Here is a 15,017-nt window from a genome sequence, read left to right as displayed (position 1 = left end):
GTTTGATGTTCAAGAAAGAAGTATGAAATGGTCTTAGAGATTAAAAGAGTTAAGGGACCAATAAAATATGATCGGATTTCTTGAGAACTGAAGATCTACTCAAGGTTTGGGCAGTAACAGGTCTTATTAACCTGTCTTGACTATATAATGGCAATGCCTTGCACACAGGCTTTAATTTTTTCTATAATTCCTTTTTTTTTTTTTTTTTTTACAGATTTTATTTATCTATTCATGAGAAACACAGACAGAGAGGCAGAGACACAGGCAGAGGGAGAAGTAGGCTCCATTCAGGGAGCCTAATGTGGGACTCGATCCTGGGACTCCAGGATCACGCCCTGAGCTGAATTCAGACCAACCACTGAGCCACTCAGGCATCCCTATGATTCTTTTTTTTTAAAAGATTAATTTATTTGAGAGAGAGAGAGAGCAGGGGGAGGGGCAGAGGGAGAGAATCCGAAGCAGACTCCTCACTGAGTGCAGAGCTCTGTGATCCTGAGATCACAACTGAAGCCAAAATAGAGTCAGAAGCTCAACTGACTGAGCCACCCAGGAACCTCTCTTTTTCCTATGATTCTTAAAGAAAAGAGTTCAGTTTCAGTATCATAAGTTGCTGTTACATTCCCTCTTCATTCTATGTGTGAATGGTGATGTTGAAACTACACTGTGACCAGTTGTCTTGAAGTCTCAGCTTACATTTACTCTGAACATTTTATCATTATACAAGAATATCCTCTAGAAACATCACAATGAGCTGGACCTAAACACTGACAACACCACCCATCAGAAGCCATGACCTGTGATTAATGGGTGTGAATTAGATTGTAGATCTCAAGAGAATTGATACCCCTCAGCAACTGCAAAAAATAAAGAAATCTGTATCATATTGCTTCATATGAGTGATGTAGTTTTTTTTTTTTTTTTTTTTTTTTTTTAATTTTATGGCTTTAAGTGAAGACAGGGCCACACAAATTGCATGACTAACCCCTTTCAAAAGTCAGATACTTTTTGCAGCCTACACACTGATGTCATTAAGAGTACTTAATACCAGTGATGTGGATATGACTGCACACTGGAATTTATTCTAAGTGGATCAGGAAATGGAGAAGAGAAATGAATAGGGAACTGTGAGGGAAAACAAACACATTAGAAGCAAAAATAAAATTAAGACTAAATAATTGACCAGAAAAATGGTTAATGTATATTTTACCTTTTGGTCCTTTAAAAATACATATTATATGGGAAACATGATGAGCAGAAAAGAGCAGCCAAAAAGTAAATCTACCTGACTGGATTTCTTTTATATTCCCTCAAATATCCAGCTCATAGAGATTTCTATGGTTCATTTTTGTGCAAACATAAGACTCATTCCCTTTCAGACTAAAAGTTAAAGTTCTGGATGTTTATAGCCTAAAGATATTGCCTGTGAATCTGGTAACTTAGACCAGAGAGTGTTGCTTTGAAAATTGATGTTTTAGGCACTTCTCAGATAACATTTAAATGACTGTGCCTTAGCACTTGTCACACTTAAGATTAACGAATCACAAAACAAAAAGACAAAAATGTCCAATAAACTCATGAAAAAGTGTTCAATTTTTAAAAGATTTATTTATTTATTTATTATTTTTATTTATTTATTCATGAGAGACACAGAGAGAGAGAGAGAGGCAGAGACACAGGCAGAGGAAGAAGCAGGCCCCACGCAGGGAGCCTGACATGGGACTTGATCCCGGGACTCCAGGATCATGCCCTGGGCTGAAAGCAGGTGCTAAACCGCTGACCCACCCAGGGATCTCCTATTTTTAAAAAAATTTTTAAAGATTTTATCTTTTTTTTCAAGAAAGAGAAAGAGAGAGAGCATGAGTAAGGGGCAGAGAGAGGGAGAAGCAGACTCCTCTCTGAGCAGGGAGCCCAATGCCGGGATAGATCCAGACCCATGTCCTGGGATCATTACCTGAGCCAAAGACAGACACTTAATCAACTGAGCCACCAGGTGCCCCGAAAGTATTCAATTTCTATCATAACTTTAGAAATCCAAATTAAACCAATAGTGAATTGCTATTTTTTTATGTCAAGTAGTTCAATGATTGGATTTAAGACAATACGTGAGATAAAAAGAATATAGAAAAAGAGGTTTCCACCATGCTTTTGGGAAAAGTATAAATTGACACAACTTTTTCAAACCAACTTGATAAAATGTACCCAAAGTCTTAAAACATTCATTTGTTCCATCAAAAGTACTATTGAGGGTTTTCTATATCAAAGACTGGAAATCATACTCTATCAGTGAATAGACATTACACAAATAATTATAAGCACAACAGTCTTGTGAAAGGGAAATCAAAAGGAAATAAAAGCAAGGAATTAGGGATGCCTGGGTGGTTGAGCACCTGCCTTCGGCCCAGGGCGTGATCCTGGAGTCCCAGGATGGAGTCCTACATTGGGCTTCCTGCATGGAGCCTGCTTCTCCCTCTGCCTATGTCTCTGTGTGTCTCTCACGAATAAATAAATAAAATCTTTAAAAAAAATGTTTTTTTGCTTCGCCTTTTGCAGGGACAGTGAAAACACTAACTTCAGCTCAATCTATTCAAATTGCAGTGGTTCTAAATGGAATCTTCACTGTAATTTCATTTCTCATTGACTAAACTACTGGCCAAAACGTTAGCTTTTCAGAAAGCATAATGTTCTAGAGAATTTGAATCAATGAAATACATTTTTAAAATTTTATTTTTTAATTTTAATTCCAGTATAATTAACACAGTGTTACATTAGTTTCAGATGTACAATATAGGGACTCAACAATTCTATACATTACTCAGTGTTCATCATAACAAGTATACTCTCAATCCCCTTCACCTATAATGAAATACATTTTTTCTATTATAGAGGGACTACTGAAAAAACATTTCAAGTTTTCAAGTCTAGTTAATTCCTGTTCAGCTTTTTTAAAAAGTCATTACTCATTTTTTCTGTATTACTTTTGTGAAAAGACCTTAACCTTAAGAATACTAATTTCAGATAAAATTTTGTATTCTCCTAATGACTAGGGGCTGAGGTGTTTAAATGACCTTTTTCATCCCAGGAGATGGGCTGCTGTAGGTCAGGCTTGAGGTCATCGTCTGATGAGTTACAAACAAAGTCATAGTTTTGGCTGATGTTACAGTAAACTTGGACTACGGACAAAGCTGATGCTTCCTCACTGATGAAAGAAAAAAAAAATTCAATCCTGCCCTCTGAATACAAATAAACACGGGCTATAGTCAGCCAGTTTTAGTGAGTTGGAGTTTATAATATTTCTAAATCTGGTACCCATTGCTGTGTGACCATATGTGGTCAGGTTAAAGTTAAATGTTTGGAAAGATTTCTGGGAAAATAGAAGTATTTCCAAGGAAGGAGAAAGAATCTTAGAACTGAAGAGAGGGAAAAACCCTATTCTTGGTCTATTTCATTCTTTTGTATCCAGAAAGACTAACAAAGGAAGAGTCCATAAGTGGATACTCTATTCGGAGAACTGCAGGAAAAGTGTTCTTATAACTTCCTGCTGTGATGCACTCTAACTCAGTCTTTGAATAAAAGAAGCTAATGATGCATGGGAATTTGGATGATTACCACAATACGTGAATATTGTGATGAGAGTTGCCCCATCTTGAAAACTATTTGTCTTGTTGGTGTCCCTTTAAGATGTGAACATTCAATAATTAAAGGAATTGTAACCTCCGATCACCTGGTCACTAAACATCTACTAATAAAGACCAGTTATTTTAGCTTTATTTACCCTACTGGTTTCTACTAACCATGTGTTCTTGTAGGGAGATAGGGAGTGCAGAAGTCATCAGAGAGCTGTCTCCTGGAATCCCAGAGGACATAGCCAGAGATGACTGACACACAGCATTTTACTTTCTGGACCCTCTGCATTTACTTTTTTTTTTTTTTTTTTTTAGGATTCTCATAGAAAATTATTATATTTTCCTTACTACATGTATTCTAAAATAAGTTATTTAAATGAGAAAAAGTAGTACATGCATGTGGTTAAAAATTAAAGTTGCACAAAAATAGGACAATTGAGAAGCCTTCTTTTGCAGTTTCCAGTTCCCAGTTCTTCCCAGATGTAGGCATTACTGAAATACTCTATGCCTATCAAAGCATACATATTGTGGGTGCATGCATGTTTTTCCATCATGAAAATGGAAGCAGAAGGGCACCTGGGTGACTCAGTCTGTTAAGCACCTGCCTTTGGCTCAGGTCATGATCCCAGGGTCCTGGGATTGAGTCCAGGGTTGGGGATCCCTGTTTAGCAGCAGCCTGCTTCTCCATCTCCCACTCCCCCTGCTTGTGCACTTTCTCCCTGTCAAATAAAATCCTTAAAGAAAAAAAAGAAAGAAAGAAATTGGAAGCACACCATACACATGGCAGCATGCCTTATATTTTTCACTTGTTTTCCATTTTGTCAATATATCTTGGAGATCATTCCATAGTCATACATAAAGATTGACTTCATTTTTTTTAATTGCTATACTTCATTACAGAATTGCATCTGTAGTGATGGGCTCTCAAAAATATTTATTAAATGAATGACTTTACTATAATTTCATTTATAGGCCTGGTAGGTACTGATACCCCTCCTTTTTTTTTTTTTTCATTAGGCTCCACCCTGGGCATGGAGCCCAATAGAAGGCTCACCACCCAGAGATCAAGACCTGAGTTGAAATCAAGCATCTGATGCTTAACCCACTGAGCCACCCAGGTGCCCCGATAACCTTTTTTCTTACTGCTTAATTCCAGGCTTTTGCAACCATAAATAAAGCTGAAGTACATACATTCATACATCTGTGGACACATGCGCGAATATGTCCGTAGGATAAATTCCTAGGAAAGACATTGCTGGCTTAAAAGGAGCACATTTCAAATAATTGAGTGCTCTAGCCAGTTTGATCTCAGACGAACAGTGACAGAGAGTGCCTATTTCCTTCTATCCCCTAATGCTATACATTGAACTTTCTATGTCCATCTGAGAAGTAGATCAATATATCTCATCCTAGGTTTAATTTGCATTTCTTTTACTCACATGTTTGATATTTCATTTATATATTTTATAAGGTAATCTACATAAATATTATGTGCTTATATACTGTTTATATTTATTTTTCTATAAAAAACTTGTTCATATTTCTTTGCCTCTGAGTCTTTTCTCAGTGGTATTTAAGGACTCCTTACGTGTTTAGAAGATTCACTTTGAGATCATGGACACTGCATAGCTTCCCAGTTTGTCATTTACCTTCTGAGTTTGTTTACAGCAGGGGCAACCCTGGTGTGGGTACTTATACTAAACCCCTATCATTGAAGGGGTCATTCATAGTGCTTTCCCAAAACCAAGAAAGTTTGTCCCAAAGGTAATTTCGGGTTCCCACTTTTTCAAGGTTGCTTTAAGATGACTGGTATTTTGTTGCTGTTGTTTTCTATTAAAGTCCCGACTGGGATCCCTGTCCATTCCCACAACCCCAGACCCAGGGTGCCCTCCCAGGCTGATAGAACACTGACTGCGTCCCAGAGGCTCCCATATGCATGGTTTGTTCCCACAACCATCCCCTCAGTTATTGAGCCCTTAGGACTGTTGGATAGGCCACACCATAGCCTGCCAGACATCCTGGGAAAGCGTTTCCCGCCCTGCGCTGCCATGATGCATAGGTTTGAATGCTACTTCCTGACAGCCCTCATCTGTGGGACTAGTGGCCAGTCAGGCCATCTTTTTTTTTTTTTTTAGATTTTATTTATTTATTCATGAGAGACACAAGAGAGAGGCAGAGACATAAGCAGAGGGAGAAGCAGGTTCCTCACAAGGAGCCTGATGCAGGACTCGATTCTGAACCCCAGGATCACGCCCTGAGCCAAAGGCAGACGCTCAACTGGTGAGCCACCCAGGTGTCCCCAGTCAGGCCATCTTGATGGATTCCTAGGTGTCTTCCATCTCACACAGCTCAGTTCAGACCCAGAATCTAAGATAACAGGTTTTTTTCTCTGAGTTTTGGCACATAAAAAAAAAGTATCTTAATTGAGGGCCAGGATGCCCATTTAAACTAATGTCAAAATAAAAACAAATGGTCAATGAGATTAGTTTCTGAGCAGATTACACAGAAAATAAAGAATAACAGAGTTTTCAGGTAAAGGGTCATCTTTGTCATGTATTTATTACTAATAACATCTGTTTGAATGGAATGAATATAAGGATGGCTGAGCTCCTCCTCTGATTTGATAGCTCTTCCCACGCAATTCTTACTATTGAGTTGATCTAATTAAAAAATATAGACCATATGAAAAAAAAACTTTTACTTTTTAGCATCCCTTTCTTTAAAAAGTAAAAGAATAAGTCTTTGTGGTTGTCCCTTGGCCCTCAGAAAGGCCCCAAAGATACCTTAAGAGTAAAAGACATCATGAAGTTTTAATTTTTCTGAACTTAGGGGTTGAACTTGGGAAAGCAACATCAAAGAGTCTAATGAAAGGAGACTAGTCGCTTGATTAATGGAGTCACATAGGTAACTGAAAATAATGAATGACTAGATTGGCTATTTAGTAGAGTGACAATATAATATTTAAGAATAAGGGGAGGTGGGCAGGGGATGGGGTGACTCGGTGATGGGCACTTGATGGGATGAGCACTGGGTGTTATGCTACATGTTGGCAAATCAAACTCCAATAAAAAAAATACAAAAAAAAAAAAAAGAATAAAAATTGCCAACTGTAACATAATTAAGCCTTGGCTATTTCAGGAACCTTTAGGTGTTTATTGTTTGTTTATTTGTTTTTCAAAATCAAGAATAAAAAGTCAAGATAAAGCACAGAACATTATTCTGGTGAGATCAGGATCTGCTACCTGGACATAAAAGATAAACAGAAAAAAAAAAAAAAAGATAAACAGTACTTTTTTATACCTCTTGTGGAAGCAAAATAACAGCTGATAGTCATAATGACAACTTGAGAAGTGATAAAATTATTTTTGATGTACAAGGTTTTAGAAGACAGTCATTTCTGCATTTTAGTGGGATTTCATAAAGACATAAGTTTAGTGTGGTTTCATTAAAAACAGTTAACATTTAGAGTTCCACAGTCATTGACCACACCCATACGTAATGTAGACAAGGAGACAAGGAGTGGTTTTCAAAAACAACTTTTTAAAATGAAATTAATGCACACATTCTCTTAAAAATACTTGTTCACGCCCTACTTAGAGCAACAAGGCCCAAGGATACTACAATATTTAGGGTAGAAAGAGCCCTCCTTTAAGGGATCTTGTGTTCTACTAGAGTAAAGGAATTGATAATAAGTAAGGAAATAAACAAGATACAATTTTAGACAAGTTTTATGTGATAGTAGCCAGAAGTTATTGATATAAAATAAAAATAATTTGACTACCCAAAATAATGAGTACTAACATTTTAACACATATCATTCTAATATGTGTTTGGGAGTATCCATATGGCTACACAGAGCATGTTAGTTTGTATGAATATAACATGATTTATTCAAATTAGTTTGTTCACTTTGTTGGTCTCTCATTTTTTTCTCCATTACAATCAATGTTATAAAGAAACCAAAGTTGCAAACATATGTAATATTTTTCTTTAAATTTCTTGCACCAAACCTTATTGGCTCAAATGAAATTTAATTTCAAAAGTTGAAGGACTCAATGCACATATTTTTAAACTGCCCTTCCAAAATGATACAGTAATTTATCCTCCATCCATCAGTTCATGAATGACATGACAATACTAACATCAGTTCTTTTTTCTTGCAACTTTAGGGGAGAAAATTTTCATTTTTATTCTAGCATGCATGTCTCTATTTGTTCTAATACGTAATTTACATACCAAAACATTCACCCTTTTAAAGTGTACAATTCAGTGTGTTTTTAGTATATTCATAAAGTTGTGCAATTATCACAGCTATCTAATTCCAGAGCTTTTTCATCACTCCAAACAACAACAAGCCCATACCTATCAGCAGTCATTCCCGATGTCTCTCTTCTTCTAGGCCCTGGCAACCACTAATCTGCTCTGTGTCTCTGTGGATTTGCCTATTCTGGACATTTTGTATATCCTACAATATGTGGGCTTTTCCATCTGGCTTTTTGACATAGCATAATATTTTAAAGTTCATCCATGTTTTAGCATGCATCAGTTCTTCACTTCTTTTTATTGCCAAATAATATTCCATTGTATGGACATACCACATTTTCTTTATCCATCACTAGTTGATGGACATTTGGGTTGTTTCAACTTTTTGGCTATGAGAAATGATGCTGCTAAAAAAAAAAAATAAATGATGCTGCTATAAACATTCATTGACTTATTTTTGCATGGCCATATGTTTTTGTTTCTTTGGTATCTATATGTATGAATGGAATTGCTAGGTCATATGGTGACTCTGTGTTTAATTTTTTGAGGAACTACCATACTACCAGACTGTTTTCTAGACCAGTTTTATGTTCCCGCCAGCAATGCACAGAGGTTCCAATTGTTCCACATCCTTGACAACACATGTTATTTTCTGTTTTTAAAATTATAACTATTGGGATCCCTAGGTGGCGCAGCGGTTTGGCGCCTGCCTTTGGCCTAGGGCACGATCCTGGAGACCCAGGATCGAATCCCACATTGGGCTCCCGGTGCATGGAGCCTGCTTCTCCCTCTGCCTGTGTCTCTGCCTCTCTCTCTCTCTCTCTCTGTGACTATCATAAATAAATAAAAATTTAAAAAAAGAATCTTAAAAAAAATAAATAAAATAAAATTATAACTATCTTAGTAGGTATAAAGTGGTATCTCATTGTGGTTTTGATTTGCATTTTCCCAATGACTAATTATGTTGAATATCTTTTTGTGGGGCTTATTGGCTCTTTTTTTAAAGATTTTTTTTTTTTCATTTGAAGAGAGAGCAAGAGTCTAAGCAGGAGGAGGGTCAGAGGGAGACAGGGGGAGAAGCAGACTCCCCTCTGAGCAGGGAGATTATGACCTGAGCTAGAAGCAGATGTTTAACCAACTGAGCCACCTAGGCATTCCTGGCTAGTTTTATACTTCTTTGGAGAAATGTCTATTCAAATACTTTGACTACTTTTCCTTTTAAAATGGGTTGTCTTTTGATTGTTGAGTTGTAAGTGTTCTTTATATATTTTGGAGACTAGATTCTTATCATATATGATTTGCAAATATTTTCTCTTATTCTCTGGGTTCTTTTTCATTTTCTCAATAGTTTGATGCACAAAAGTATTAAATTTGGATGAAGTACAATTTATCTATTTTCTTTTGTTGCTTGTGTCTTTAGTGTCACATCTGAGAAACCATCGCCTAATCCATGGTTACAAAGATATACACCTATGTTTTCTTCTAAGAGTTTTATAGTTTTAGCTCTTACATATAAGTCTATGATCTTTGCTATGTTTTTATATGGTGTAAGGGGCCCAAATTCACTTTTTTTTTTCACATGAATATCAGTGTCTCAGCACTATTTGTTGGAAAGACTATTGTTTCCTCATTGAATAGTCTTGACACCCTTGTTGAAAATCAGATGATCTTAAATGTCAATTATTTCTTGACTGTTAGTTCTATTCCATTGATCTATATGTCTATCCTTATGCTAATACTATACTGTCTTGTACATTGCAGCTTTGTTGAAAATTTTGAAATCAAGTCTTTCAGCTCTGCTCTTCTTGTTTAGGATTGTTTTAGCTATTGAGTCCTTTGTGTGTCCATATTAATTCAAGGATCAGCTTGTCAATTTCTTTAAAAAAAAGAATTTTGACATTTTGACAGAGAATGCATTTAGTTTGTAGTTTAATTATCTTAACAATATTCAGTGTTCCAATCTATGAATACAGATATCTTTTCATTTGTTTACATCTTCTTTAATTTTTTTCAAACAATGCTTTGTACTTTTCACTATACAAGTCTTAAACTCCTTTGGTTAAATTTATTCCTAAATATTTTATTCTTTTTGATGATATTGTAAGTGAAATTGTTTTCTTAATTTCATCTTTAGATTGTTCTTTGGTAGTATAAAGAAGTACAACTGATTTTAATATATTGGTCTTGTACCCTGCAACCTTGCTGAACTCATTTATTGGCTCCAATTGTGTATGTGTGGGTGAATTCTTTTTTTCTTTTCTTTCTTTCTTTTTTTTTTTTCTATTTTAAGTATTGTGTTAGCTGTGAGTTTTTCATAAATGCCCTTGTCAAGTTGAAGCAGTTCCCTTCTATCCCTAGTTTGTTGTGTTTCTGGTTTCATTTTTATCATGAAAAGGCGTAGGATTTTGTTAGATATTTTTAAAATTTCCATTGAGATGATCATATTTTTTTAACCTTTATTCTGTTCTATTTTTTTTTTTAATTTTTATTTATTTATGATAGTCACAGAGAGAGAGAGAGAGAGAGGCAGAGGGAGAAGCAGGCTCCATGCACCGGGAGCCTGACGTGGGATTCGATCCCGGGTCTCCAGGATCGCGCCCTGGGCCAAAGGCAGGCGCTAAACCGCTGCGCCACCCAGGGATCCCTATTCTGTTCTATTAATATGATGTTTTACTTTGACTGATTTTGCTATGTTTAACCAAACTTGCATTGCTGGAATAAATCCCACTTGGGCATGATGTATTATCCTTTTCCTGTGTTGCTAGATTCTGTTTGATAGTAATTTGTTGAGAAATTTTGCATTTATATTCATAAGGAATATTGGTCTATGGTTTTGTATTCGCTTATGATGTCTTTGTCTGGTTTTGGTGTAAGTATAATAGTAGCCTCTTGAATGAGGCTACTCATTACTTCCTCTTCTATTTTGTTCTTGTTTTTGGAAGAATTTCTGAAGGAGTGGTATTAATTCTTCTTTAAACATTTGATAGAATTCACCAATGAAGCCATTTGGTCCTGGGCTTTTCTCTAGTGTGTGTGTGGGGTATTATTTGATATGCATTTTTGATTCCCAGTGACACTAAAATTTTTATTTTGTTTTTTACTGTTGTTTCTACTTGTTACTTTTTTTTGTTTTTCTTTTTAATTTTAATTCCAGTAGAGTTAACATACAGTGTTATATTTGTTTCAGGTAATAGTGACTCAACACCCAGTGCTAGTCACAAATATACTCCTTAATTTCCATCATCTATTGACACTAACGTTTTAAAAAATATTGTTTTCACTTACAATCCTTTTAGGTACATCTGAAATATTAATCCTCGTATTGATCTTTCAATCGCTGCATGCATTTGTTCACAATGTTTTATATAAAATAGGTTTATATTGGTATTCCCCAGTTTTTGGAAGTTCACATTATGCTACTATGCTTTTGTGAAAGACCTACATCAGTACTTGTTTTTAGTAACTGAAAGAAATCTGAAGATGTTTTTCACTTTCACAAAAATAGGCGAAAGTTGAAGGTTGCACTCAGCGTTGGTTTTGTAGCAAGCCGTTATAGAAGCAATGCAAACCCCAAACAATGAGCAGCCTTGCCAAGCTCCTTCCCTGAGAACTGTACACAGTATTTCAGCATCAAGCTGCCAGAGCTTTGAGCTCTGCGAGCATCTGCACTTTATCTCCATTTATTTTGTGCATATATTAGCAAGATGTGTCCTGAAGTATCAGAAATGGCTTTACAAGGTTATTTTGGGGGGCCTGAAAATAAAAGATTTTCCAAATACATTAATGGTAATTGCTTCTTAACCTTACATCATTTTGACTTAATGAAAGTTTTCACAGGAATGGTCTACTTTTGGATAGTAGAAGAAAACTGTAATACTTTTTTTTTTTTTTTTTTTTTTTTAATTTATTTTTTTATTGGTGTTCAATTGTAATACTTTTTTTTTTGTAATACTTTTTAACATCTGTAAAGAGCAAGTTTCTCTTCATTACTCTTACTATTTTAAAGGATAGCTTTTTAAAAGGTAAAGTCATAACTGTCATGAAGACAAAAAGTGAATATTAACATTTATATCTCCTAAAATATAGAGTTTATGTTATCTCATTAATTCATGAGGAAACCAGTAAGACGTGACAACAGTTTTGAAAGAATTCAATGAGCCACACATATCATGGCAGAACTAGCTTATTTCATAGGTAGAAGATGTATACTCATCAGAGTTCTCCAGAGATAAGATCCACGAAGATACACAGATATATGTAGATAGAAATGTTAGCGATATATCAGAGATTTTTATAGAACTTGGCTTATGTAGTCATGATCGCTGAGAAGTTTCATAGTCTGCCATCTGCATGCTGGAAGACTAGAAAATCTGGTGGTTTTAATTCTGAGTCTGAAGGCCTGAGAACCCGGGGAGCCTGAGAACCCAGGGAGAGTAGGTGTGACTCCTACTCTGAGGCTGAAGGCCTGAGAACTAGGGATTTCCATGTTTGAGCGCAGGAGATGGATACCCCAGCTCAAGGAAAAAGAGAAGAATTGATTATTCCTTCAACTTTTGGTTCTATTCAGCCCTCAGTGGATTGGATGATGCCCACAGCATTAGAATGAATTTTCTTTACTTGGTCTACTGATTCAAATGTTAATCTCTTCTGGAAACATCCTCACAGACATACCCCAAAACAATGTTTTACCAGCTCTCTAGGCATACCTAGCCCAGCCAAGTTGACCTGTGAAATTAACCATCACAGAAGGGAACTCAACGTCCTTCATCAGCTATACTTCATTTGTGTGTTATTGGCTATTGTATTAGTTGGCTAGGGCTGCCATAACAAAATGCTACAGACTAGGGGGTTTAAACAACAGAAATTTTATATTCTCTAGTTCTTGAGGCTAGAAGCCCAAAGATTAAGGTCCTGCCTGCAGGCTTGTTTTCTGGTGAGACCTCTTTCCTTGTCTTGCAGACAGCAGCCTTTTGCTATCTTCAGATGGTATTTTCTCTATGTGCATACTCCTGGTTGGTGTTTTGTATGAAGACACCAATCCTATTGGATTAGGACCCTACCATATGACCTCATTTAATCTTAATTATCTCCTTAAAAGGCCCTATCTCCAAATATACTCATATTGGAGGTTAGAGCTTCAATATAGGAATCAGGAAGAAATAGGGACACAATTCGGTCCACGACAGTTAGCTACAGTATGTAAAGCTAAGTTGTAAAGTTGCTCAATGAAAAGTATAGAGATTCCATAGAATCAGATACCTAGATGATGCCTAATTTTCCATTGAAGATTTTTTTTTAAGATTTATATATTTATTTATGATAGACAGAGAGAGAGAGGGGCAGAGACACAGGCTCCATGCTGGGAGCTGGACGCGGGACTCGATCCCAGGACTCCAGGATCACGCCCTGGGCCAAAGGCAGGTGCTAAACCGCTGAGCCACCCAGGGATCCTCCCCCATTGAAGATATTTTATAATCTTTTTAATCCTTTCAAAAGTCATTCACATTTTTCCCTACAATTAAAAAAAGTATATGCTATTCTTATGCTTATTTATCTAAATGAATTTTACAATACTCTTGTATAGTTTTGAAAACTGTGCTACAATTTAAACTAGTATGGTTTTAAATTTTTAAAACATGGTGAGAGGAATCTTACATTTGTATTTTACTATGTTTCCATCCAGGAACATCTGGCTTTTTTTTTTAACTCTCATTAAATCTTTGTGTTTTTCATCATTTGGATTCTGAACAATTCTTAATTTCAAAGCAATTTATCTTGGAATGGTGAGATAAATTTCTCTTTCCTTTGTAAAAGTTTTTAAATAGTTATCACTGGAACTTAGTGGTTTTTAAAAATAATGAGTTTTGTACCCGTTGTCTTACATTTATTTTTATATTCATCCTTATAGCTGGGTAAATTGAGAATGTAAGTAACTTGACCACTCATAGTTCCAGTAAGAACAAATTGATTGCATCTAAGAATAGTGTGTCTATCTCTGCATGTGTACAAGTGTGTGTTGGGAGGGGGCTGGGTAGGAACTTGAGACAACTATCTTAAGGATGTCTTCTTGGAATTAACACTATTTATCTTGGAAACCTAGATTCCCAGAACTGGATTAACCATTTCCTATGATATCTCCTCTCCTGGATTTGGAAGGACTAGGAAACAAGGGGTTATTGTACATGTAATGAAGTTCCTTGAGATCCACAGTCCATCAGCATACAAATTACTTGACTGCATGTAGCTGTTCCTCAGATTTCTGGATACTACTGTTAAAAAAATGTTTTGATTTAGATTTTATCCCTTTGCTCTTGGAATACTCTGCTTTCTCTGACAGAGTTCAAGGCTTATTCAAATCTACTTTCTTACAAAGTAAGTGGCAATCTGATGAGTGCTATAGTACCGGTAAGCATTCCCTAGGATACCTACAGAGATCATCCGGAAGGGATTATTATTATTATTTTCAGATTTATTTATTTATAATATATATATATAGAGAGAGACAAAGACACAGGAGAAGGGAGAAGCAGGCGTGACGCGCGACTCGATCCTGCGACTCCAGGATCGTGCGACTCCAGGATCGTGCCCTGGGCCAAAGGCAGGCGCTAAACCGTTGAGCCACCCAGGGATCCCTGGAAGGGATTATTTGTTTTAACAGATAAGCAGTGCAGATAAAACCGGTCCATTTTGGAGAGGTCAGAGAACATATACCAGCCCAGAGAAGAGTATGCTTGGTTTTAAAGCTCCAGTCTTCTATTTACCAACATAGAAATGCATGTAGATTTACTCTACATGCATTAAACCTCTCATGGAGACTTAGAGCAGATACTTTTGATGCGCTGATCTTTTGAAACCAAACATCTTTCTAAATAGAGGTCTTCTCACATATTCCTAGAGGCTTTCTCTAATCCCATTGTACCCCCAAAACTGAATTACCCCTTGTCTGACATCTTACACCACCACCTCATTTTACTCTTCTAGGGGCATTTTGTGGTGTTCATCCTGCCCATGGATCGCACCTCTGTCCGGAGGTCCTGTGGGATCCAGCACCTCCCACTGAATTTAGGCAAATGCTTTGCATATAGTAGACACTTGAGACTAAGAAACTTTCTGGATGAATATTTGACTAAT

The sequence above is a fragment of the Canis lupus genome, chromosome 20 (genome assembly GCF_048164855.1).
Source record: "Canis lupus baileyi chromosome 20, mCanLup2.hap1, whole genome shotgun sequence".
NCBI lineage: Eukaryota > Metazoa > Chordata > Mammalia > Carnivora > Canidae > Canis > Canis lupus.
This window is presented reverse-complemented; position numbering follows the sequence as displayed.